We start from the raw sequence: 21,787 nt of genomic DNA, 5'->3' as shown, positions 1-21,787 counted from the left end.
ACACTTCACCCGAGAGTTGGGCTGGGGGTTGGGGAAGGCACATAGCCTGGCAAGGGACGAGAAAGTTGCAAAAGAGCCTCGAGGTGATGGGGGACAGAAGGCTGAGAAAGGGACATTCTGATTGAAGGAAGGGGAGGGGGTGGGGAGCTGGAGGGTGTGGGTGACAGACAGGGATGGTCGGGGGGGGGGGGGGCAGGGGAAAGGGACCAGAGAGAGATGGTGAAGCAAGTGGGAGTGTGTGTGGGGCAATGAAAATGGAGGGGGAGGGGAAACAGGCTCACAGGTGGAAGAGTAAAAGTGATGGGGAAGAGGACAGAAGTCTATGATGGTGGGAACATGTTGGAGGGGTTCAAGAAGCATCAAGTCCTGGGCATGTGTTTTTATAAACGATAGAACTCACAACAGGGAACAGACTGTCTTTTTCTCACACACACACACACACAAAGCAATAACACACAAATCAGCATCATCTGCAGCTCGCAACCTGGAGTGGAGCTCAGTGATCATCTCTAGGGGAAAATAGATCAAGTTGGTCTACATGGTGGACTTTAAACTGCAGTTGTATATCAAAAAGGGGAGCTCTCCGATCGGACAGGAAGTGGGTGGGGAGCTGGAAGGGAGCCAGAGGGATAGGGTAGAGAAAGTCCGGGAGAGTGTGAAAGGAAATTGGAGAAGTCGATATTTATGCTGAGACAGAATACAAGGTGTTGATCCTCCCACTTGTGGGTAGCCCTAGTTTAGCAGTAAATAAGGCCATGGACTGACATGTCAGTGTGGAAATGGTGCATGGAAATGACATGGTCGGCAACTGATATGTCCTTGCTGTTGCACCGGACAGAGGGAAGGTGCTCAACAAAGTAGTCTGTGCCCCATCTCCCTATTGTAGAGGGCCAAGCATAAGTAGCTGATCCAGTGGATGACACCTGGCAGAGTCACAAGTTTTGCTTCATTTGTAAGGACTGTTTGGGGGCTGAGCCAGGAGATGAGGGTGTAGCATCTGATGCAGTGACAGGGGTGGCTCTCAGGAGGGACAAGCGGGCGAGGGAGTTGCAGGGGAAGTGAGGTCCTGCGGAGAGGGGAGGGGAAAGCTGTGTCTGGTGGTGGGATCCTGTTGTAGGTTGTGGACCTTGCAGAGAAATTCCCATTTGATGCAAGGGAGAAGAACCAAAGGAATCGGCTGCATAATGATTGCAGCTGGCATGAGGAGAACCCCTTCCGTGCAGTGAGGGGGATCAGTCTGGAAGAAACTGTGGGAAAGAGAAGTGGACACAAACTCATTTTTTAAATTATTTTTCAATATTTTTATTAACATTGAAATTTCATATCCAGAAATACAGAGTACATATGGTATGTTAAAATTTAAAATGATACATTACACATATCATTACATGCAAGGTTCCCCACATTTTAATCAAACAGATTATATAGTGTGGATATTATATCATTTTATTATTAAAATAAAGGAAAATATAAACCCACAAGCAAAAGAAGCTGTTTGGCCAAAAAGAAAGACAGAATTCTTATCAATGATAAATTGCCTCATTGTAAAGATTTGTGAGTAATTAAGCATTATCTTGTGACATTGTACAGAATTCTGGGAGTTTTTGCATTCGATGTGGCCAACTCTTCCAAGGATGTGGGATTGTGACCACAGATGAACTTTTAACTGAGTGAACTTTTCGTTCAGTTTCTGTAAAATAAAACTACTAAGGTTTAGATTTCCCCATAAGTGCTGGCAAATAAATCAATTGTAATGCTTTTCTTCTCAAGAAGGAACTACACCACATCCGTGAGACAGTAACTGTGATAGATTAGAATGAGAGATTGAAGCTAAGAAGTAATTAGACTCTGGGAGTCACTGTCGAGTGATCATTGTAACAACAAGACATTCCAATCCTATGAACAAATGTAAAAGCTGTTTCCAATCAATTTCCCATTAGTTAGAACACGTGAAACCATTCGCAGGCAGTAATTGTACTGACTTTTGATTGAGCAAAGGCTCGGTACCAGAAAGAGACAGTTGACTCTTCCTTGAATTCCTTACTCCCACTGGCGTTACTGCAGAAAATTTAAAACTGGTTCTGTAGTTGTCTGCTCTATTCCTTATTCACAAATAAGTTTGCCTTCAGGCAGACTTTAACATCATTAGTCAACATTTCTACCTTCATAAGAAATTCAAAAAGGGCCCCCACAGTGTTTGAAAATTTTAATTCTTTAACACTTTAAAAATAGTTCTATGGAACTAAATTTTGCAAATTTACAAGAATTGATGTTGGAATTTAATTTACCAGACTTTTTTTAGTTATTACCAAATTAGGCATTTTAATCGATCTAAAATGTCCAGAATTTCTACATCTTCCTGATCTGAATTTTATAGATGAACTTTTTGAACTACATTTTGTACATAAAGGTATAATATCTACTTTATATTATAAAATATTGTATATAGTTTCCTTAATTAAAACTGAATGGGAGAACGATCTTAATTTATTCATCTCAGAGGAAGAATGGTTCACAGTCCTAGGTCTTATTAATAATCCTTCTCTATGTTTACGTAGAGCACACTTCTAATGTTAAACAGACTCAAATTTATCCTGATATCAATCCATTCTGTGATAAATGGAACATTTATGAAATCTTTTTGAAAGACATGTTTTGGTCATGTCCCAAATTAGGAACATTTTGGACAGATATTTTTTAAAACCTTTTTGGACATCTTCAGGAGCAATCTTGAACCCTGTCTGTTAACAGTAATATTTGGTTTCACCAAGGATGAAAATACAAATTTAACGTCAAATCAAAAACAAGATTTAGCATTTTCTACATTGCTGTCTGGAAGAGAAGCCCTGTTGAAATGGAAAGGTGATTTTCCACCTTCCCTTGGGCAATGGTGGCAGAATATCATGTCATTTTTGAGTGTAGAGAAAATTAGACACAATGTCAGGAAAATTAAGGTGACGTTTGAGAAGACATGGGCTCCATTTCTGGTTTATTGCCACGATTTGAAGAATTAAGGTACATTGATATGCTCAATTCTAAGACTGCTAATATTATTCATTCAACCTTGTCTGGTAGGAGGGGTTGAGCTCACTGTTGCCCTACCTTCCATACAGCTTCTACATTTCCCAGTGCCATTTACACTCAAACTGGGTTTTTTTTCCCCATTTAGTTATGTTTTTTTTTCTCTTTTGGGGGAACAATAAATACTTATTGATTGTGATCTCATGTATTATCATTCACATACAATATGATCATCAATATAAATATGTATTGAATTTGTTTCTATACGAACCTTTTATGTATGTTTTCGATTAAATTATAAAACTTTTAAATTCAAATCGGAAATTGAGCATCTGATCTTCTCTACATCACGTAGCCATTGAGCCTGATTAGTCAGGGTAACGTCCTTCCATCTGAGCAACACCGCCAACCCAGTCAGAAAAGCTAATACACACAGCTCAGATGGCCTCCTTAGGAAATGTATGTAACTGAGATTGTAAAAAATCTCTAATCTGTAGATGACAAAAAAAAGTGAAGATTTGGTAGACAGTATTTAACTGAATGTTGTCCAAAGGAAGCGAGACTCCCCTTGACAAATCTTTAAAACATTTGATGTCCAATCTATGCCATTCTTTAAGTTACATCAATCACAGAAAGTTTAAATAAATAATTAGAAAAAAATAGGACTAGCGCAGCCCCGATCACTGCTGCTGTCGCAGTGTTGCACTAACCACTACGATAACCGTGCCACCCCTCTGGGTTTCCAAAGGAAATCCAATGGAAAATTGCACAACTGCAGAGAAATTGTGTCAAATTATCCACAAAAAAAAGGATTCAACATTCTTGTGAATTGTAAGGAGAGGCTGAAGGCTTATGGAGATTTATAAAATCACCAAGGGCATAGAGAAGGTTATCAGTCTTCATCTTTTCCCCAGGATGGGAATCTAAAACTAGAGGGGGGGAGATTCAAGGCAGAAGGGGAAAGATTTCAAACAGACCCAAGGGGGGGGGACACCATGACTCAGGGGAATATTGTTCCTGATGTGGCCTCCTCTATGAGAGAGACTGGATGTAAGACTGGGAGATCGTTCCATTGAGCACCTTCGCTCTGTCTGCTGTAAATCACGGGGATCCTCAAAGTGAACAACCATTCAATTCTAGGCCCCATTCCCACACGTCTGTCCACGGCCTCGTGCCCTGTCAGACCAAGGGTTCCTGCAAATTGGAGAACCTCTAATATTCCATCTGGACACTTTCCAACCAGATGGGATTAACATCGACCTCTCCAGTTTCCATTGAACCTCTCCCCCGAGACCCTCTCTTTCCTTATTCCCCTTTCTTCCAGGTCCCCACTGCCATTCCCAACCAGTTACCCCCCCCATCACGTTTCAGTTTTTTTCCTCTTCTTCCCGCCCACACAGGTGACCTATGATGTCTCTCCTATTGGCATGAGCTCCTCCCCCTTTCTCTCTCCTCATTATTCAGGTGACTTCCTGCTTTTCACTCAGACCTCGATGAAGAGCCCAGGCACGAAACATTAGTAAACCTATAGACGTTGAGTGACCTGCTGAGTTTCGCACTGTAGACCCAGCGTCTGCATACTCCCCTATTTTTAACTTTACACAGAGGGTGGTGGGCATGTGGAATGAGCTGCCAGGGGAAGTAGTGGAGGCAGGTGAACTTAAAGACAAATTTAGGAACATGGATCAGAAGAGTGTAATAGGGATGTGGGTCAAAGGGCCTGTTTTCTGCACTGCACAACTTTATGAGCCATTGAGGCTGATCCATGACCAAACTCTGAATGCCGACCCACTTCTCATTCCCTTGGTTTGGAAAACATTCATTCACCTTGAGTTTCCAAATGAGTTTATGAAACATCCATTCCCACTTGTGGCAAAGGTTTCCAGACTCTTACCCACCCAAGTTCTGCTCCCCGAATGGCCAGGCACCCTAATCCCACCTCCCCCCAGGCCCCTCCATCACCAGAATAGGGAAGAGGAGGGAGAAGCTATCAGTTGCTTTACAGTCAATGTGACTGGGCAGAATAATAGTTCAGCACAGGATAGATGGGCCAAATGACCTGTTTCTGTGCTGTTCTGTGGTTCAACATCAGAAAGACCATATGATTCTAACTAAAGCCCAAGTACAGTCCTCGCTATTCTACAACATACCAGATGTTCAAGGTCGACCCAATTTATTTGGCATGTGCCAAGTACATTCAGCTGCAAGATGGTTACAGGGGCCGTTAAGATCAGATGGACACGGTCCAACCCTGGTTAAAATGACAGGGGTGTGGGGTCAGATCAGCCACAGAATCCGGCTCACTTGTGGACCCGCTGGTGTTTCTTGTGAAGGCCTGCTGAAGGCCTTCTCTTGCGCTCAGGGCAAGTAATCAGCTTTTCACCCCGAGTGTACCTGCTGGTGAGTCAGCAGATTGGACCTGTTGGTGAAGGCCTTCCCGCACTCTGGGCAGATGAGCAGCCTCTATAAAGTCTGGACTTGCTGGTGTTTCTCAAGGCTGTACCTTTTAGTGAAGGCCTTCCTGCACTCAGTGGAGACGAACGACTTTCTCTGGTGTGGACCCACTGGTGCCTCAGCAGGTGGGAAGTCTGGGTGAAGCCCTTGTGGCACTCTGGGCAGGTGAAGGGCCTCTCCCCGGTGTGGACCCGGTGGTGTCTCCGAAGGCTGGACCTGTCAGTAAAAGCCTTCTTGCATTCGCGGCAGATGAATGGCTTTTCCCCAGTGTGTACCCACTCATGCCTCCTCAGGTTAGAGGTCTGGGCGAAGCCCTTGCCACACTCAGGGCAGGTGAAGGGCCTCTCCCCAGTGTGGACCCGCTGGTGGGTCAGCAGGTCGGAGGTCTTGGTGAAGCCCTTGCCGCACTCGGGACAGGTGAAGGGCCTCTCTCCAGTGTGTACCCGCAAGTGGGTCAGCAGGTCGGAGGTCTGGATGAAGCCTTTGCCGCATTCGGGGCAGGCAAAGGGCCTCTCCCCGGTGTGGACTCGTTGGTGGGTCAGCAGCTGGGAGTTCTTGATGAAGCCCTTCCCACACTCGGAGCAGGTGAACGGCCTGTCGCTGCTGTGAATCTTCTGGTGAGTCAGCAAGTTTGATCGCTGGCTGAAGGCCTTACCGCACTCAGGGCAGGTGAACGGCCTCTCCCCGGTGTGGACCCGTTGATGTCTTGTTAAGTCACGTGACCATTTAAATTTCTTCCCACAATCTGAGCACTGAAATGGGTTCATCATTGTGGGGATGAGAGGGTTTGATCAGGGGACAGACCAATGCAGTCTTGCCCTGGGGCATACTGTGTGTGCTCAACTGAAAGGAGAACTGGGCAGCGGGTTAAAACAACACCGAGGCTGGGACTAGGGCCAGAACCCGAGGAGAAGTCTCCTCCCGCCAGGCGTTGCAAGCCCTGGAACCATTTTGGGATCCATTGCTGCGCTCTGCTCCTGGCACCTGGAATTGAATAACCTTCAGTCCACAACAAGCACTGGGAGCTTTGGCGCAGCTCGCGTGCATGTGATGTCACTTCCTGCTCGCCTGCGCACTTCCTTGTTTCATATGGAGATAGGGCACTTTCTTGGCCGAAGAGATTTCTGGGTAATGGTCATCACCATGAGAGGCGTTGAGCAATTGTCATTATAAACAAAACTGTTCCCAGGCCCGTGTCTACCAAATCAATCTCCCAGGGTGCGACTGCAACGATAGACGAAGCACGGCCGCCAATCAATGCACAGAAAGATCCCATTAATGTTGATGTCAATGGTCATTGTTTTTATGTTGATTGAGGAATAAATATTCCAGGATTATTTCCCAGCGCCTCCTCAGAACATATCAGTCAATATTTTGTATAAATGTGAGGAGAGGGGGATGTTTGAAGGCGCTGGCCCGTAACATTAGGGATTCTTTTTCTCTTCCACCGATGCTGCTCGACCCGCTGAGCTCCTCCAGCAGAGCGGAGCGACTAGCGCAGCGTGATTACAGCGCCAGGCACCCAGGTTCCAATCCGGTGCTGTCTGTAAGGAGTTTGTATGTTCTCCCCGTGACCTAGGTGGGTTCTTCCCAGCTTCCACAAAAAAATCCTCACAGGGTTGGTCAGTTAATTGGTGTATTTGAGCGGTATTGGCTTGTTGGCCGGAAGAGTCTGTTACTGTGCTGGATCTCTAAAATTAAAAATAAAAATAAGTTTTGTTTCAGGTTAGATTGTTGTGTCCAAGTCTCCGACTAACACAAAAATCATTAACAATGTAATGCACTGAAGTCACCAGACAAAGTGGAAATACTGTTTGAAGTTCTGTCACTATCAGGATGGGTCATCTCAAAGGCCAAGTTCTGACCCAGACAGTCTAAAACCCTTTTTCATTTGTGTTCTAAAACCCCTCCTGCATCAGGCCTTGCCCTATCTTTGTCCCCTCTCCATTTCCAATCTAAATGCTGCCCCTGATTGATCACATTTGCAGACTCAAGGACAGTTTTCACATGTCCGTTGATCATTTTCACCTCTACCTTTCCACCATCTCTGGTCCACTTCACTCTGTCAGGCTGCTCACGTTGTTCAGCCAACACGTGGATGAGCTGAAACTTTCCACACGTGAATCTGGGGTAGATGCTGCCGTTGCGTTTGGACCCAGCACAATCTCAACTTCCATTGTCTGGGACGCAGCAGAGTTTTTGTTTAATCTACATCTACAATTCATCATTACAGTGTCAAGTCTCTTCTCTGTACCATCACCTGGCTGAGTTCATCGGCTGATGGAAACCTCAACTATTTACAGCATAGAAACAGGCCAGTTTGACGTAACTAGTCTGTGCCGAACATCATCTCCCACTGACCCGCATTTGGCCCATAACCTCCACACCTCTCCTTTCCTTGAATATTAACATCAATCTTGCCACGGTTGAAGTGCCAGAGGACTGGAGGACTTTTCACCACCACCACTGCTGGAAGTTCACTCCTTACCCCCACCATCCCCTGCGTGAAGAAATTCCCCCTAAACTTTTCCCCTTTTACTCTCAATCCGTGCCCTCTCAGTGGAAAAAGCCTGTCCACATTGACTCTATCTGTTCCCCTTATAATTTTCAATACCTCTATCAAATCACTCCTCAACCAGGGAATAAAGACCCAGCATGTTCAACCTTTCCCTGTAACCAAATCCTGAAACCCCGGCAACATTCTAGAAAACCTCCTCTGCACTCTCTACTGTTTATATCCTTCCTGTAATTTGGCGACCAAAACTGCACACAGTATTCCAAATTTGGCCTCACCAATGTCTTATACAATTTCCACATAACATCCCAATTCCTGTGTTCTATACTCTGATTTATGAAAGCCAACATACTGTCTTCTTCACCACCCTATCCACGAGATTCAACTTTCAGAGAATTATGTACCATGACTCCTAAATCCCTTTGTTTCACTGCACTCCTCAACTGTGCACCATTTAATGTGTATGACCTATTTTGATTAGTCCTACCAAAATGTAGCACTTCACATTTCTCATCTGCCATCTTTCAGCCTACTCTTCTAAATGTCCTGTATCACCCTGTAAGCTTTGATAATCTTCCTCACTGTCCACAACACCACCAACCAATGTATCATCTGCAAATTTACTAATCCAATTTGCCACTCAATCATTTAGATCATTAATATGTATGACAAATAGCAGTGGACCCAGTTCCGATCCCAGAGGCACTCCACTAGTCACTGGCCTCCAATTCGACAAACACTTTTCCACCACTAATCTATTTCAGTACTTCATCATTAATACCTAATGCTTCCACCTTCTCTCTTCTAGGGAACCTTGTCAAAAGCCTTACTAAAGTCTAAATAGACAACATCCACCACCTTCCCCTCATCAACTTTTTTAGTAACCTCCTTGAAAAACTAAGATTTGTTAAACATGACCTAACACGTACAAAACCATGCTAACTATTCCGAATCAATCCCTGTCCTTCCAAATAGTTCTATACACCATCTCTAAAAACACATTCCATTAATTTAGCCACCACTGACGTCAGACTTACAGGCCTATAATTACCAAGTCTACTTTTGGATCCTTTTTTGAACAGCGGAACGAGCCACCCTCCAGTCCTCTGGCACTTCCACCGTGGCCAGTGACATTTTAAATATTTCTGTCAACGCCTCCACTATTTGTTCACTCACCTCCCTCAGGATCCTAGGTAATATTTTGTCAGGACCTGGAGATTTATCTTTTACAATATAGCCAACACTATCTCATTAATTCTTATATTATTGATGAGATCCCTACTATTTCTTCACTTCATCTGGCTCAATATTCTTTTCCTTAGTGAATACTGAAGAAAAAAAAAGTTTAAAATTTCACCCATCTCCTCTGGCTTCTCACGGAGCCGACCCCCCCTCATCTTCAAGGGGTGCAATTTTATCCCTCACTATTCTTTTACTTTTAATGTACCTGCCAAAGCAGCTTCACATCTCCTTTTAGCCATTCTAATTTCCTTCTTATGATTTTTTTGATACTCCTTATATTCTTCAAGCAGTTCATCATTCCTTGCTGTTTATACCTATTGTACACATCCCTCTTCCTCCAAACCAAGTTCCCATTATTTTTTGAAAACCAAGGCTCCCTACAATTTCTAACCTTTCCTTTAATCCTCACGGGAACATACCGACTCTATCCTCTTAGAACTTCTCCTTTGAATATCCTCCATTTATCTGCTACATTCTTCCCTGAAAATATCTTACCTCAATCCACACCCTCCAAATCTTTTCTCATCCTCTCAAAATTTGCTTTTTTCCCCAATCAAGAATTTCAACCTTTGGCCCATCTCTATTCTTTTCCCATTACTAGCCTAAAACTGATAGTATTTTGATCACTAGACCCAAAGTGTTGCCCAACACAAATCTCTGTCACCTGACATATCTCGTTCCCTATTAGGAGATCCAATACTGCCCCCTCTCGAGTTGGTATTGTCAGAAAACTTTCCTGAACACACTTAAACTCCACCCCATCCAGCCGTCTTACTGTCTGGGAGTCCCAGTTAATGTTCGGGAAGTTGAAATCTCCCACAACGACCATCTTGTGTTGATTACACATATACACAATCTCCTTCCAAATGTGCTCCTCTAATCCCCTCAGCCCATTTGGTGGTCTATAATACACTCCCATTAATGTTTTCATGCCTCTGCCATTCCTCAATTCTATCCAAATAGCCCCGCTGGACGATCCCACCAAACCATCCTGCCACACCACTGCTGTAATGTTCTCCTCCACCTTTTATCTCCCCTGTTCTATCACACCTAAAACAACAGAATCCTGGAATATTTAACTGCTAAACCTGCCCTTTCTACAACCAAGTTTCACTGATGGCCACAATATCGTATTTCCATAAGGCCATCCATGCCTTAAGCTCATCCTCCTTATTTACAGTGTTCCTTGCATTAAAATATATGCACTTGAGAGACTGTCCTCCACATATACTCCTTTTGTTACCAACTACTTTTACCTTCTTCCCTCCTTCATTTATATTTTCATTCTGTTTCCTCCATTCCTTCCAGTCCAGGTGTTTTTCCTCCCTAGTCTCCGTACTCTCATTCTGATTCCCAACCCCCTGCCAAACTAGTTGAAACCCTCCTCAACAGCTCTAGCAAACCTGCCCGCCAGGATATTGGTCCCCCTCTGGTTCAAGTGCAGCCCGTCCCTTTTGTACAGGTCAGACTTGTCCCAGAAGAGATCCAGAAATCTCCCATTCATCCTCCACAACTTCCTATTTCTACCCTCACTAGAGCGTGGCATGGGCAGCAATCCTGAGATTGCCACCCTTGAGGTCCTGTTTTTCCAACTTTTTCCCTAACTCTATGTAATCCCTCTTCAGGACCTCAGCCCAACTTCTAACGAGGTCACTGGTTCCCATGAGTACGACGACTTTGGGCTGCTTGCCCTCCCCCTCCAGAATGCTGTGGACAGCCCTGACCCTGGCACTTGGGAGGCAACATACCAAGCAGGATCCATAATTTCGTCCAGCAAACCTCCCATCTGCCCCCCCTAACCAGCAAGTCCCCAACTACAAGAGCCCTACTCTTTTCCCCCTTCCCTTCTGAGCCAAGGGTCCAGCCTATATGCCAGAGACCATGACTTGTCCCCTGTCGATCGTCCCCTCCAACAGTATCCAAAGCAGTATACTTGTTGTTAAGGGGGAACGGCCATAGGGGTTCTCTGCACTGCCTGTCTCCCCCTCTTTCCCTTTCCTCACAGTCATCCATTTCCCTGACTCCTGACTGTTGGGGTTGACTGCCTCCCCTTAACTTCTACCCACCACTGCCTCCCTTATGATCCAGTTCCCTAACCTGCTCTTCCATGAGTTGCAACTGGATGCACCTTTAGCAGGTATCGTCATCAGGAACATCAGTGCTGTCCCTGACCTCCCACCTCCTGCAATCAGAGCCCTCAACTGCTCTAACTGCCTCCATTACCTGCTCTTCAATTTAGAGTAATTTAGATAAACTTTAAAAAACTTACCAAACCTTACCTCACAGGGAGCTCTTCCTCAGCCTCTGATCACCAAAGCTTCTTGAGCCAAAACATTAAAGTCCCACTCCTTCACTAGGCCACTCACTCACTGGGCCGTTCCTTTAGAGAACCCTAGTTCCTGCTAATTTTCTTAATTACCCAATTAATCCCTCCCACAATAATCAATGACCAGCAGTCACCAGCCTCACCCGGCTGAAGGCTCCTCACCAAGTGAGCAGCAAGGTCAGCTGTCCTTCCCTTTTTAAATTCTCCCACCCAACCGACATCATGCGCCTGCACACTGGGCCCCCACCCGACTTTCAAAGTCAATCCAGATAATTAATTAAATAAATAAACAGCCCCGGTTCTTAATTAAATAAATAAATAAATGCCAATAAATATCAATAAGCACCAATAACTACTCACGGATAACCAGCGAATCTCGTGGCTGAAGGCTTCTCTGCCTCTCTTTAACAACACACAAGGAACAGGAGCAGGAATCGGCTTGTTCTGCCGTTCACTAGACCCTGGCTAATGTGGCCATGGACTCAGCACCATTTACTCGCCCGTTCCCCACAACCCCTAGAACAGAGAACACAGAAATCTACAGCACAGGACATAGAGGTGTATCTGCCCCTGAGCATATTTTTCAACAGTGGCGCCTTTTCACTTTGTCACAGACGATCGATTCGTGCCTGTTCCAGGAAGCGAGACACAGGATCCGGGATCATCTTCAACACTGAAGAAGATAAACGCTCTGAATTCTATCTCGTCATTGAGGTCACGGCAGAACAGTCGGCCACTCATTACTGTGCCTTACGGCTGGACACAGCATGCAACAGGAACATAAGCTCTGCACAAAAACCCAAGCCGTCTGTCAGAGACAGACAGCACCTGGTCCAGAGAGAGCACTGACCCGCACCTCAGGTCGCGATGACCCTTCCACGGGGGCAGGTGCTTGGGTCCGGACAAGAGCCGGTCACTGAAGTTTGAACCAGGCGTTTCCAGACTTGACACTACAAGAAGGAAGTGGCCCGGTGCTATCCATGTTTCTGGAGGATCTCTTCCTATAAGGCACTGGGTGAGGGGCTCTGTCTCCCAGACCACGCCCCAGTCCGGTCAGTGGGGTGGCAGAGTGGCTCACAGTGCGCGATTCCGGACCACACTGTCCCCCTGGCACAGGGAGCTGCGCACTGTCCTCTGACTTCCCAATCTCCCCATCTGCCCCTTACAAACCGGCGCTGCGGGTCCAAACGCGAGATCGTTGCCAGTGGCAGAAAGTAAAGAGGGAGAGTTCCAAGCTGGAGGGGTCCAGAGTGTGGGAGATGGGGAGAGAGACAGATGAGGAAGGGGATGGAGGAAGAGAGGTTAAAACAGTGGGATGATGGGTATGGGTGGAGGGAGCGAATAGGCAGATGGAGGGGATTGGGGAGAAGGGAGAGAGGAGGGTGGGAAAGGTGAGAGGGATCAGTGAGGGGGAAAAAAAAGAGTGGGACTTCATGTACCTCAGGCCAGTTGGCCGAGTTTAGAATGATGGAAGGATTCAGCAATGCAGGGCAATGAGAAACCGCGATGCAAGCGCCAGGGAGAACAATAGGAAAAGGTGCGTGGAAACAGTGGGTGGGAAATAGATGAAGGGAATGGAGAAATCACATCATTACGAAAGGTTGATGAGGGACTCCTGGAGCCCAAGACAAAATCAGAAACAGTAAATCAATATATTGAGATGGTTTTCCCACAAGAAGTGAGCGACCACCTGCTGAAAGTGGTTGCCCTGCCCTCTCACCAGCTGTGAAGAGTAAAAAGTGAACACTGATGCAGACACAATTTCTCCGGTGATTCACCGAGTAATGAGCCATTCGCTGTTCAGAACTGAGATGCATTAAAATGAGAACATTTTTGCAACAGGGAGCTCAGCCAGATTGGGAGAGGGAATGCTGGTCTGTTTTAAAGGAAGCCTCATAAACTGAAGCAGCGGGAACATAATGGAGGGAGGGCAGAATCGTATTGTATTGCCCAATGTGTGAAATTACATTATGAATATAACACAACTCCTAGTGAGTCTGGTGCCAGGATCTGGAGAGAGATGAAGTTGGAAACAGGACATTAGAATGGTCATTGCTTTGCAGTCACTGTCTAGCTGTGATGTAAATACTCAGTCCCTAGAATTTCAAGCCGGTCAAGTGATTTGGGTTAGTGCAGAAAAGACCTGTTCGAATGGTGGAGAGAGCATGCATTGCCAATGCACCCTGTATCCATTCATTCTGGCTCATTTATCTGTTAACATGTGCTGCGTTGACGGGAGTGTCAACTGGAAATAGTGTAGCTGCGGGGCTGGATTGGAGATGAATGAATGCGCTGGATTGTAAAATTGACTGAATGCCATCAACAGCGCCAATCTCCGCCTGATATGTAACCCACAATCCATTACTTGATGCCCATACACGTTGGAACAAAGGGAAAATCAGTTTGTATCTGGTGGATGCGATCATTTTCTGGAATTTATCCTCCCAACTTCCCTGTTTACGTCATGTCAGGGAAGTGTACTTCATGTTGGTGGAACAAACAGTGCACCCACTTCACAAATGCCCGTGGAAGAATGGTACAGGGATACGTTTGAATGGGTTTCTGATGCTAAAAACTCTTCCAGCATTACCCAACGTCCCCAGCTGAGTTCGACCCAACGTTGGACCAGGATGATATTGAATCCCCCTCTCTCCTATCCTCCCGACAGTCACCGAGCTGGTCCTTGTCCATCCTTTGCCAAGCCCAGACCCCGCCCACCTGCCCCTCACCAAGCCTGGACCCCATCCTCCTAAGAGTCACCGAGCCCTGACCCTGCCCACCCCTCAGGGCATAGCTTCACTGCTCCCTTTCTCCAGTTTTCCTTTCAAAAAACCCCAACATGAATTCTGCCCATCTACTTCCCCATTTCTGGCTAGTTTTACCCCCCATTCCCATTTCCTCTCTTTATTTACCCCCTCCCCCTTCACTGCTTTATTCCCCCTTGTTCCCAGTTCCAATGAACACTTTGCTTCTCCAGGTACAGATTTGACCTGGAAAGAGCTCTGGGAAGCCCCTGTGCAGTAACTGCCCAGGCATTGCCACTCCTCCGATTGAAATGTCCCTCCAACCCTCCTCCCGGGCTATGGCCGCTCCACCATCAACCTCATTCGTCTAAACCCCAGCGACCACAATCCCAGAGCCTTCAAATTCTCCTCATATGAAAATCCATCACTCCAGGGATCATCCTTGGAAACTTCCTCTGGGCCCCTCTCCAATGGAACACACCCTTCCTTTGAAGGGAGCCCAAAGCAGAGCTCTCACCAATGCTTCATAAAGCGTCATCACATCCCTGGTTTCAGATTCTATCCCTCTGGAAATTAAGCCTTGCATTCCATTTGCTTTCCTTACCACTGACTCTACGGCAAGTTCACCTTCAGGGAGTCTTGCACGAGAACTCCCAAGTCCCTCTGATTTTTAAAAGTCGACGCCTTTATTCCTTCCCACAAAGTACATGACCATACACTATCCTGCATCCATCTGCCATTTCCTTGCCCAGTCTTCCAACCTAAGGACTTCTGCAGACTTCCTCAACACTTCCTGCCCCTCATGATCCCACCATTTGGCATATTCCCCTCTCCTCACAAAATCACCTTCCACAGAGACCGCTCCCTCAGGAGATGCTCCACTTGTGCCCACACTTGTGACCACTATTCAGGGCCCCAAACATTACTTTCTCATGAAGCAACATTTCACTTGTGAATCTGCAGGGGTCGTCTACTGCATCTGGTGCTCCCACTGTGGTCTCCTCCACATCGGAAAGAATGGACACAAACTGGGAGATGGTTTTGTTGAGCATCTCGGCTCTGTCCGCTGTAATAGCGTGAACATCCCAGTGGCCACCCATTTCAAGTCTCCATCCTATTCCCTTGCTGATATGTCTGTCCATGGTCTCATGCACGGCCAGACTTGAGACCATCTGCAAATTGGAGGAACAACACGACGTCTTCCCACTGGGCACCCTCCAAACGGATGGCATTAATATCGACTTCTCTGGGTTTTGTTCCCCCTCCCCTTTGTCCCATGGCCTTTCCTCATCTCTGTCTCTACATTCCCTGTCTCCTTTCACACAAACATGATAAATTCTCATCTCCCCCCCTTATCATATCCAATTAACATCTTTTGTTTGTCTGGATTCCTTGTTTGAATTCTGAGACTTCCTGCTTCTGTCTTATTCTACTTATTTCCAGGAAGAAGGGCTCAGGCCTGAAATGTTGGTGATATATCTCCTACAGACTCTGAAAAGGCCAGCTAAGAACCTCCAGCATTTCAGTGTGATTTTAACTACCCGCCCCTCCTCCTATCTTTGTATCGTCTGCAAAGGGTGGGGGTTTCTCGAAGAGACTTCACAATGGAGCAGCTGAATGGAGTTAAACAAGAAAGTCTGGAGATGCTGGTTGAGAGCGGAGGATCAAAGGGGGAAACAGTAAGAGGGACTCTCACAGAACTCCCTTCAAAGAGAGACTTGTATGTTAGTTCTTGCATATGTTTCTCGATTGACAGATTTCCCCATATCCACTGATGTGAAGAGCAATGGGAAAGATCTGGTCATGGAGTTTATTCAGATTGGCCAATACCGACGGGTGTGGAGGGACTACATTGTGAAGAGAGTATTGGATTCAGTTCTGGTCACCTCGTTACAGGAGGGATGTAGATGCTTTGGAGTGGGTGAAGAGACTGGGGTGGCTCGGTAAGCATAGCGCTTACTGCACTGCTGCTACAGTACCACCATTCAGGACCGGGGTTCGAATCCCGCACTGTTTTCTCCCTGTGCCTGCGTGGGTTTCCTCTGGTGGGGGAGGCCTCTGGTTTCGTCCTATCATTCGAAACATAACAGGGGTTGTAGGCCAATTAGATGTAATTGGGTGACATGGGCTTATAGGCAAAAAGGGACAGTGACTGTGCTGTATGCCTAAAAAGCATTCAACCTTTAAACCCTGTAAATTTTTGAAAGGTAGGAGGGAACTAGAACACCCAGAGGAAACCCAGGAAAATGTACAAACAGCGCTGGATATGTGCCCATGTTGCTGACAGTTATACCATGGCAGGAGCCACTAAGCTACCGATAGGGGTGATGCATTTCACAGGAATCTTTAAGCATGTCTTGGGATTCTTAGAAGATGAATTGGGAAATTTTCCCAGAATGATTCACGGGTTGAGGGCCTTCCATTACCAGCTTTTGACTGTTGGGAAGTTCACCTCGGAGAGCGGAAGTTGCGATGAGCTATCTAGATAGAGAGAAAGGCAGAGAAAAGCTTGTTTTCACAGTTAACTCAGATACTTGAATAAAAGAATCTTAAATGTCCTCTCAGGCTTAAATTCAACTTATTTTTGGAAAGTAAAGTACTGCAGATGTTAGAAATCGAATCAGAACAAAAGCAGGAAATAGTTTACATTTTAATTCTGCCGTTGATCAAAAAGGACCAGACCTGAAATGCCAGAGACATTAGGGTACAGTTTAAGAGACGCCAAATTCCAGAATCTGAAGCAAAATCCGATCTGCTGGAGGAACTCAACGGCTTGAGGGGCTTCAGTGGGAGGAAGAGAATTGACAACATATGGAGTCCAAGCCCTTCGACCAGTGGGTCTCAATCTTTTCCCCCCACTCATGAAGTCATCCCTTGAAGTCAGAGCACCTGTGGCATCCTGTGCAAGGGATTACTTCAAGTGGTATGCGAGTGGAAAGAAAAAGGTTGGGAACCATTGCCTTAGACACTGCCTGAATCTTCCAATGTTTGCTGCTTTTATTATATATTCCTTATTTGCGTTTTGTGTCAGTTCCAACTATAGCCGTTACCTACCAGGGTTTGGATCCCGGCAAGATCTGCAGAACTGAACTGCCACAGTTCGCCTGTCCACCTTCCCGGACTCCGTCTACTGAGCGGCAGAAAAAGAAAGCGATGGTCATATTCCATACCTATAATCCCCCATGCAGCTGGAACCGCTCTGCCAGTGCCAGGGATTTTCTAAATCAGTTAGTAGAAGAACCGATTCGGGATGGTGTAATACTGGATCTCCTGTTAGGGAACGAGCTAGGTCAGGTAGCGAACATTAATGTTGGAGAACCAATTGGGTCTAGTGATCATAATTCTGTTAGTTTTAGGGTAGTTTTAGGGAAAAGCAAGGAGAGGCGTAAAGTTGAGGTTCTGGATTGGAAAAGAGCAAATTTCGAAGGAATAAGAAGGGATTTGGGGAGTATTGAGTGGGACAGGATATTTTCAGGTAAGGATGTTAATGAAAAATGGAGGATATTCAAAAAATAAATTTTGAGGGTACAGAGTAGTTATGTCCCAGTGTGGATCAAAGGAAAGGCTGGAAGTCATAGGGAGGCTTGGTTTTCGAGGAATATTGGAAATTTGGTTAGGACAAAAAGGGAGGTGTTCAAGAGGTATAAACAGCAGGGAGCTGAGAAGTTGAAGGAGGACTACAAGGAATGTAGAAGGAATCTTAAGAAAGAAATTAGAAAGGCCAAAAAAAGGCATGAAGAGGCTTTGGCTGACAGAGTAAAAATAAATCCAAAGGGTTTCTATAAGTACATTAAAAGTAAAAGATTAGTGAGAGATAAAATTGGACCCCTTGTAGATAGCGACGGTAGGCTGAGTGAGAAGTCTGAGGAAATGGGGGAAATTTTGAAAGATTTCTTTGTCACTAGGGAAAAAAATGTTGAACCAGTTGAAGTAAAGAAAAATACTGGGGAGGTCATGAAGCATGTAAGGATAACCGAGGAGGTAGTGATGGCTGTGTTAAAAAAGATAAAGGTGGATAAATCTCCCGGACCGGACAAAATATTCCCTAGGACACTCAGGGAGGCTAGTGGACAGTTAGTGGGGCCATTAACAGGGATATTTAGGTTGTCACTGGCCATGGGGGTGGTACCAAAGGATTGGAGGGTGGCGCATGTGGTTCCTCTGTTTAACAAAGGGTCCAAATGCAAACCTGGGAATTATAGGCCTGTAGGTCTGACGTCTGTGGTGGGCAAGTTGATGGAAAGTGTTCTGAGGGATGCTATTTACAAATTTTTGGAGGTACAGGAATTGATGGGGAGTAATCAGCATGGTTTTGTCAGGGGTAGATCATGCTTGACAAACCTGATTGAGTTCTTCGAGGGGGTTATAAAAAAGGTTGATGAAGGGTAAGCTGTGGATGTTGTCTATTTGGACTTTAGTAAAGCTTTTGACAAAGTTCCCCACAGGAGGTTAGGAAAAAAGGTGGAGGCATTAGGTATAAATAAGGAAGTAGTGAAATGGATTCAGCAGTGGTTGGATGGGAGGTGTCAGAGAGTAGTGGTAGAAAATTGTTTGTCCAATTGGAGGCCGGTGACTAGTGGAGTTCCTCAGGGTTCGGTCCTGGGTCCACTATTATTTGTTATATATATTAAGGATCTGGATGTAGGGGTGGAGAATTGGATAAGCAAGTTTGTGGATGACACAAAGATTGGTGGTGTTGTGGACAATGAGGTAGATTACCGTAGATTAAAAGGTAATTTAGGAAGGCTGGAGGTGTGGGCTGAGAAATGGCTGATGGAATTTAATACAGATAAATGTGAGCTGCTACATTTTGGAAAGGCAAATTTAAATAGGTCATATACATTGAATGGTAGACAATTGAAGAGTGCAGAGCAACGAAGAGATTTAAGAGTTATGGTAAATAGTACCCTCAAGGCTGATACTCAGGCAGATGGTGTGGTGAAGAAGGCATTTGGAATGTTGGCTTTCATAAATCGGAGTATTGAATTCAAGAGTAGGGAGGTTATGATGAAATTGTACAAGGCATTGGTGAGGCCAAATTTGGAGTACTGTGTACAGTTTTGGTCACCAAATTATAGGAAAGATATAAACAAAATAGAGAGAGTGCAGAGAAGGTTCACGAGAATGTTAACAGGATTTCAGGGTCTGAGTTACAGGGAAAGGTTGTGCAGACTGGGGCTTTTTTTCTCTGGAGCGTAGAAGATTGAGAGGGGACTTGATAGAGGTGTTTAAGATTTTAAAAGGGACAGACAGAGTAAATATGGATAGGCTTTTTCAATTAAGAAAGGGGGAGATTCAAACTAGAGGACATGGTTTAAGATTGAAGGGGGAAAATTATAAGGGGGACATGAGGGGAAATTTCTTTACGCAGATGGTTGTCGGGATGTGGAATGAGCTTCCGGCAGACGTGGTCGAGGCCGGATCATTGGTTACATTTAAGGAAAGACTGGATCGTTACATGGATAGGAGGGGACTAGAGGGGTATGGACCGGGTGCTGGTCAGTGGGACTAGGAGGGTGGGGATTTGCTACAGCATGGACTAGTAGGGCCGAACTGGCCTGTTCTGTGCTGTAAGTGGTTATATGGTTATAAACATGCAGGGATACAAAGCAGGAGAAATCCCCAGGGGTCATGGGTGAGGAGCACTGGGCAGGAAGGGTCCGCATAGCGGCCCATGCATCCACCTTGCGATTCCAAGGACCTGTCGAACTGGCCTCAGTCAATACACTAATGGAAGCTGTTCCTCTGCACTGCCTTCCCACCTGCCGCCTGTCAGCTTCCTTCCAGCATCGGCATCTGGTCTCTGAGCATGCACCCTGGTCTCCTTCAGGAGCTCTCGGGCAACCACAGGGTCACAGCGCTGTCCAAGGTTTATGCTTCACAGTGCGAGTCGAAGGGTTTCTAATGACTCCCATTAGCAGTGTGTGGTAGACCATGATAAAACGTCCCAGAAGTAAGACTTTCTTAACACTGCAATTCAAGTTCAGTTCATTATCATGACTGTACATATACAACCAGACATAAAAGTGTTTCTCCAGACCACGGTGGGTGGGCGTGCGCACGTACACACATACATGCACACACACCCACCCCTAATAGTGACCTATCCACTATACTGGATTGGCATCTCCTCACTTGTCAGGAAGGTGCAACAGCGACTGTACTTCATGACAAGACTGAAGCAGGCAGGGGTACCGGCCACCGATCTGCCAACGTTCTACAGCAGCTCTATTGAGGGCCTCCTGGCCGGCTGCATCACAGTGGTACAGTCGCTGCAGAAAAATGGATCGGAGGTCAACCAATCCAAAGGACTATAAGAATGACAGAGAGGATCACTGGAGTGTCCCTTCACCACCCCCCCCCCCCACCCCAAAATCGACATGATCTACCAGGATCATTACCTGAAGAGAATGCGCAAAAACATTGAGGACCCCTTCCAGCCTGCACACAGCATCTTTCAGGTGCTCCTGTCATGGAAGAGATACAAGAGGATCAGAGCCAACATCACCAGGCTGAGGAACAGCTTCTTCCCACGGGCAGTGAGAATAGTGAACGACCAAAGATACTGCTCACACTAACCACGAGAGACTCTAATTTGTCTAAAACAATATTATTTATTTATTTATTTGTATAGATTAAATACTTGACTTGCATACGTGTTGTCTGTGTGTGTGTGTGTGTGTGTGTTATATCTGGTGTGTGTCTGCGGGTGTCTTTGGACAATCAGATGACAATAAATTAACTTGGGTGGGGGGGGGGAATTGCTGCGACACGAGAGACTGCTGGAGTCTCAAGCTAAACTCCATCTGCTGAACAGTCAATGATTTAAGCCAAACAACTTTATCAAATCTCCATGAGGGGTTCCCACTGAGTTTCTCCAGATCCCAGCATCTTTGACCCACTCCATCGGGTAGAAGATATCAGAGCATCGACATCAGGGCTACCAGGATAGTAAACAGCTTCTTCCTGCAAGCTCTGAGATAAATGAGCAGTGCGCTGTTACTGATTAAATTATTCCAAAATATTTATACCGTCAATATCCATACATGGGCAGCACAGTTAGCATAGCGGTTAATGCAACACTGTTACAGTGCCAGCCATCAGGACCAGGGTTCAAATCCCACACTGTCTGTAAGGAGTTTGTATGTTCTCTGCGTGGGTTTTCTTCAGGAGCTCCAGTATGCTCCCACTCTCCAAAATGTACCAATTTGTAGGTTAATTGGGCAACACATTCTTGTGGGCTGAAAGCTGTATGTCTACTTTTAAATTTAAATAAATTATTTGGTCCAGAGAAAAGCTGCTTGATTCACCAATGTGAGATTCAAGGACAGTTCCTTCCCATTATCAGACTCCTGAATGATCCACGTACCTGTTGCTTTTACCTTGTACCAACTGATCTGTCCCCGTAACTACACTCCTGCACTGTTACTTTTTTGCCAGGATGTCTAACTAGACTGCTCCAAGACAGACTTCCTCACTGCCCCA

At 45.7% G+C, this 21,787-nt stretch overlaps 2 pseudogenes; one reads left to right on the top strand and one right to left on the bottom strand.

The window, feature by feature from the left end:
* Window positions 1-21,787, top strand: part of LOC138761561 (zinc finger protein 420-like) — a 114,592-nt pseudogene that overhangs the window by 59,506 nt on the left and 33,299 nt on the right.
* LOC138761550 (zinc finger protein 383-like) overlaps window positions 1,318-21,787 on the bottom strand; it is a 21,183-nt pseudogene continuing 713 nt past the window's right edge.

Source organism: Narcine bancroftii, chromosome 4 (assembly GCF_036971445.1).
Source record: "Narcine bancroftii isolate sNarBan1 chromosome 4, sNarBan1.hap1, whole genome shotgun sequence".
In the NCBI taxonomy this organism is placed as follows: domain Eukaryota; kingdom Metazoa; phylum Chordata; class Chondrichthyes; order Torpediniformes; family Narcinidae; genus Narcine; species Narcine bancroftii.
This window is presented reverse-complemented; position numbering and strand designations above follow the sequence as displayed.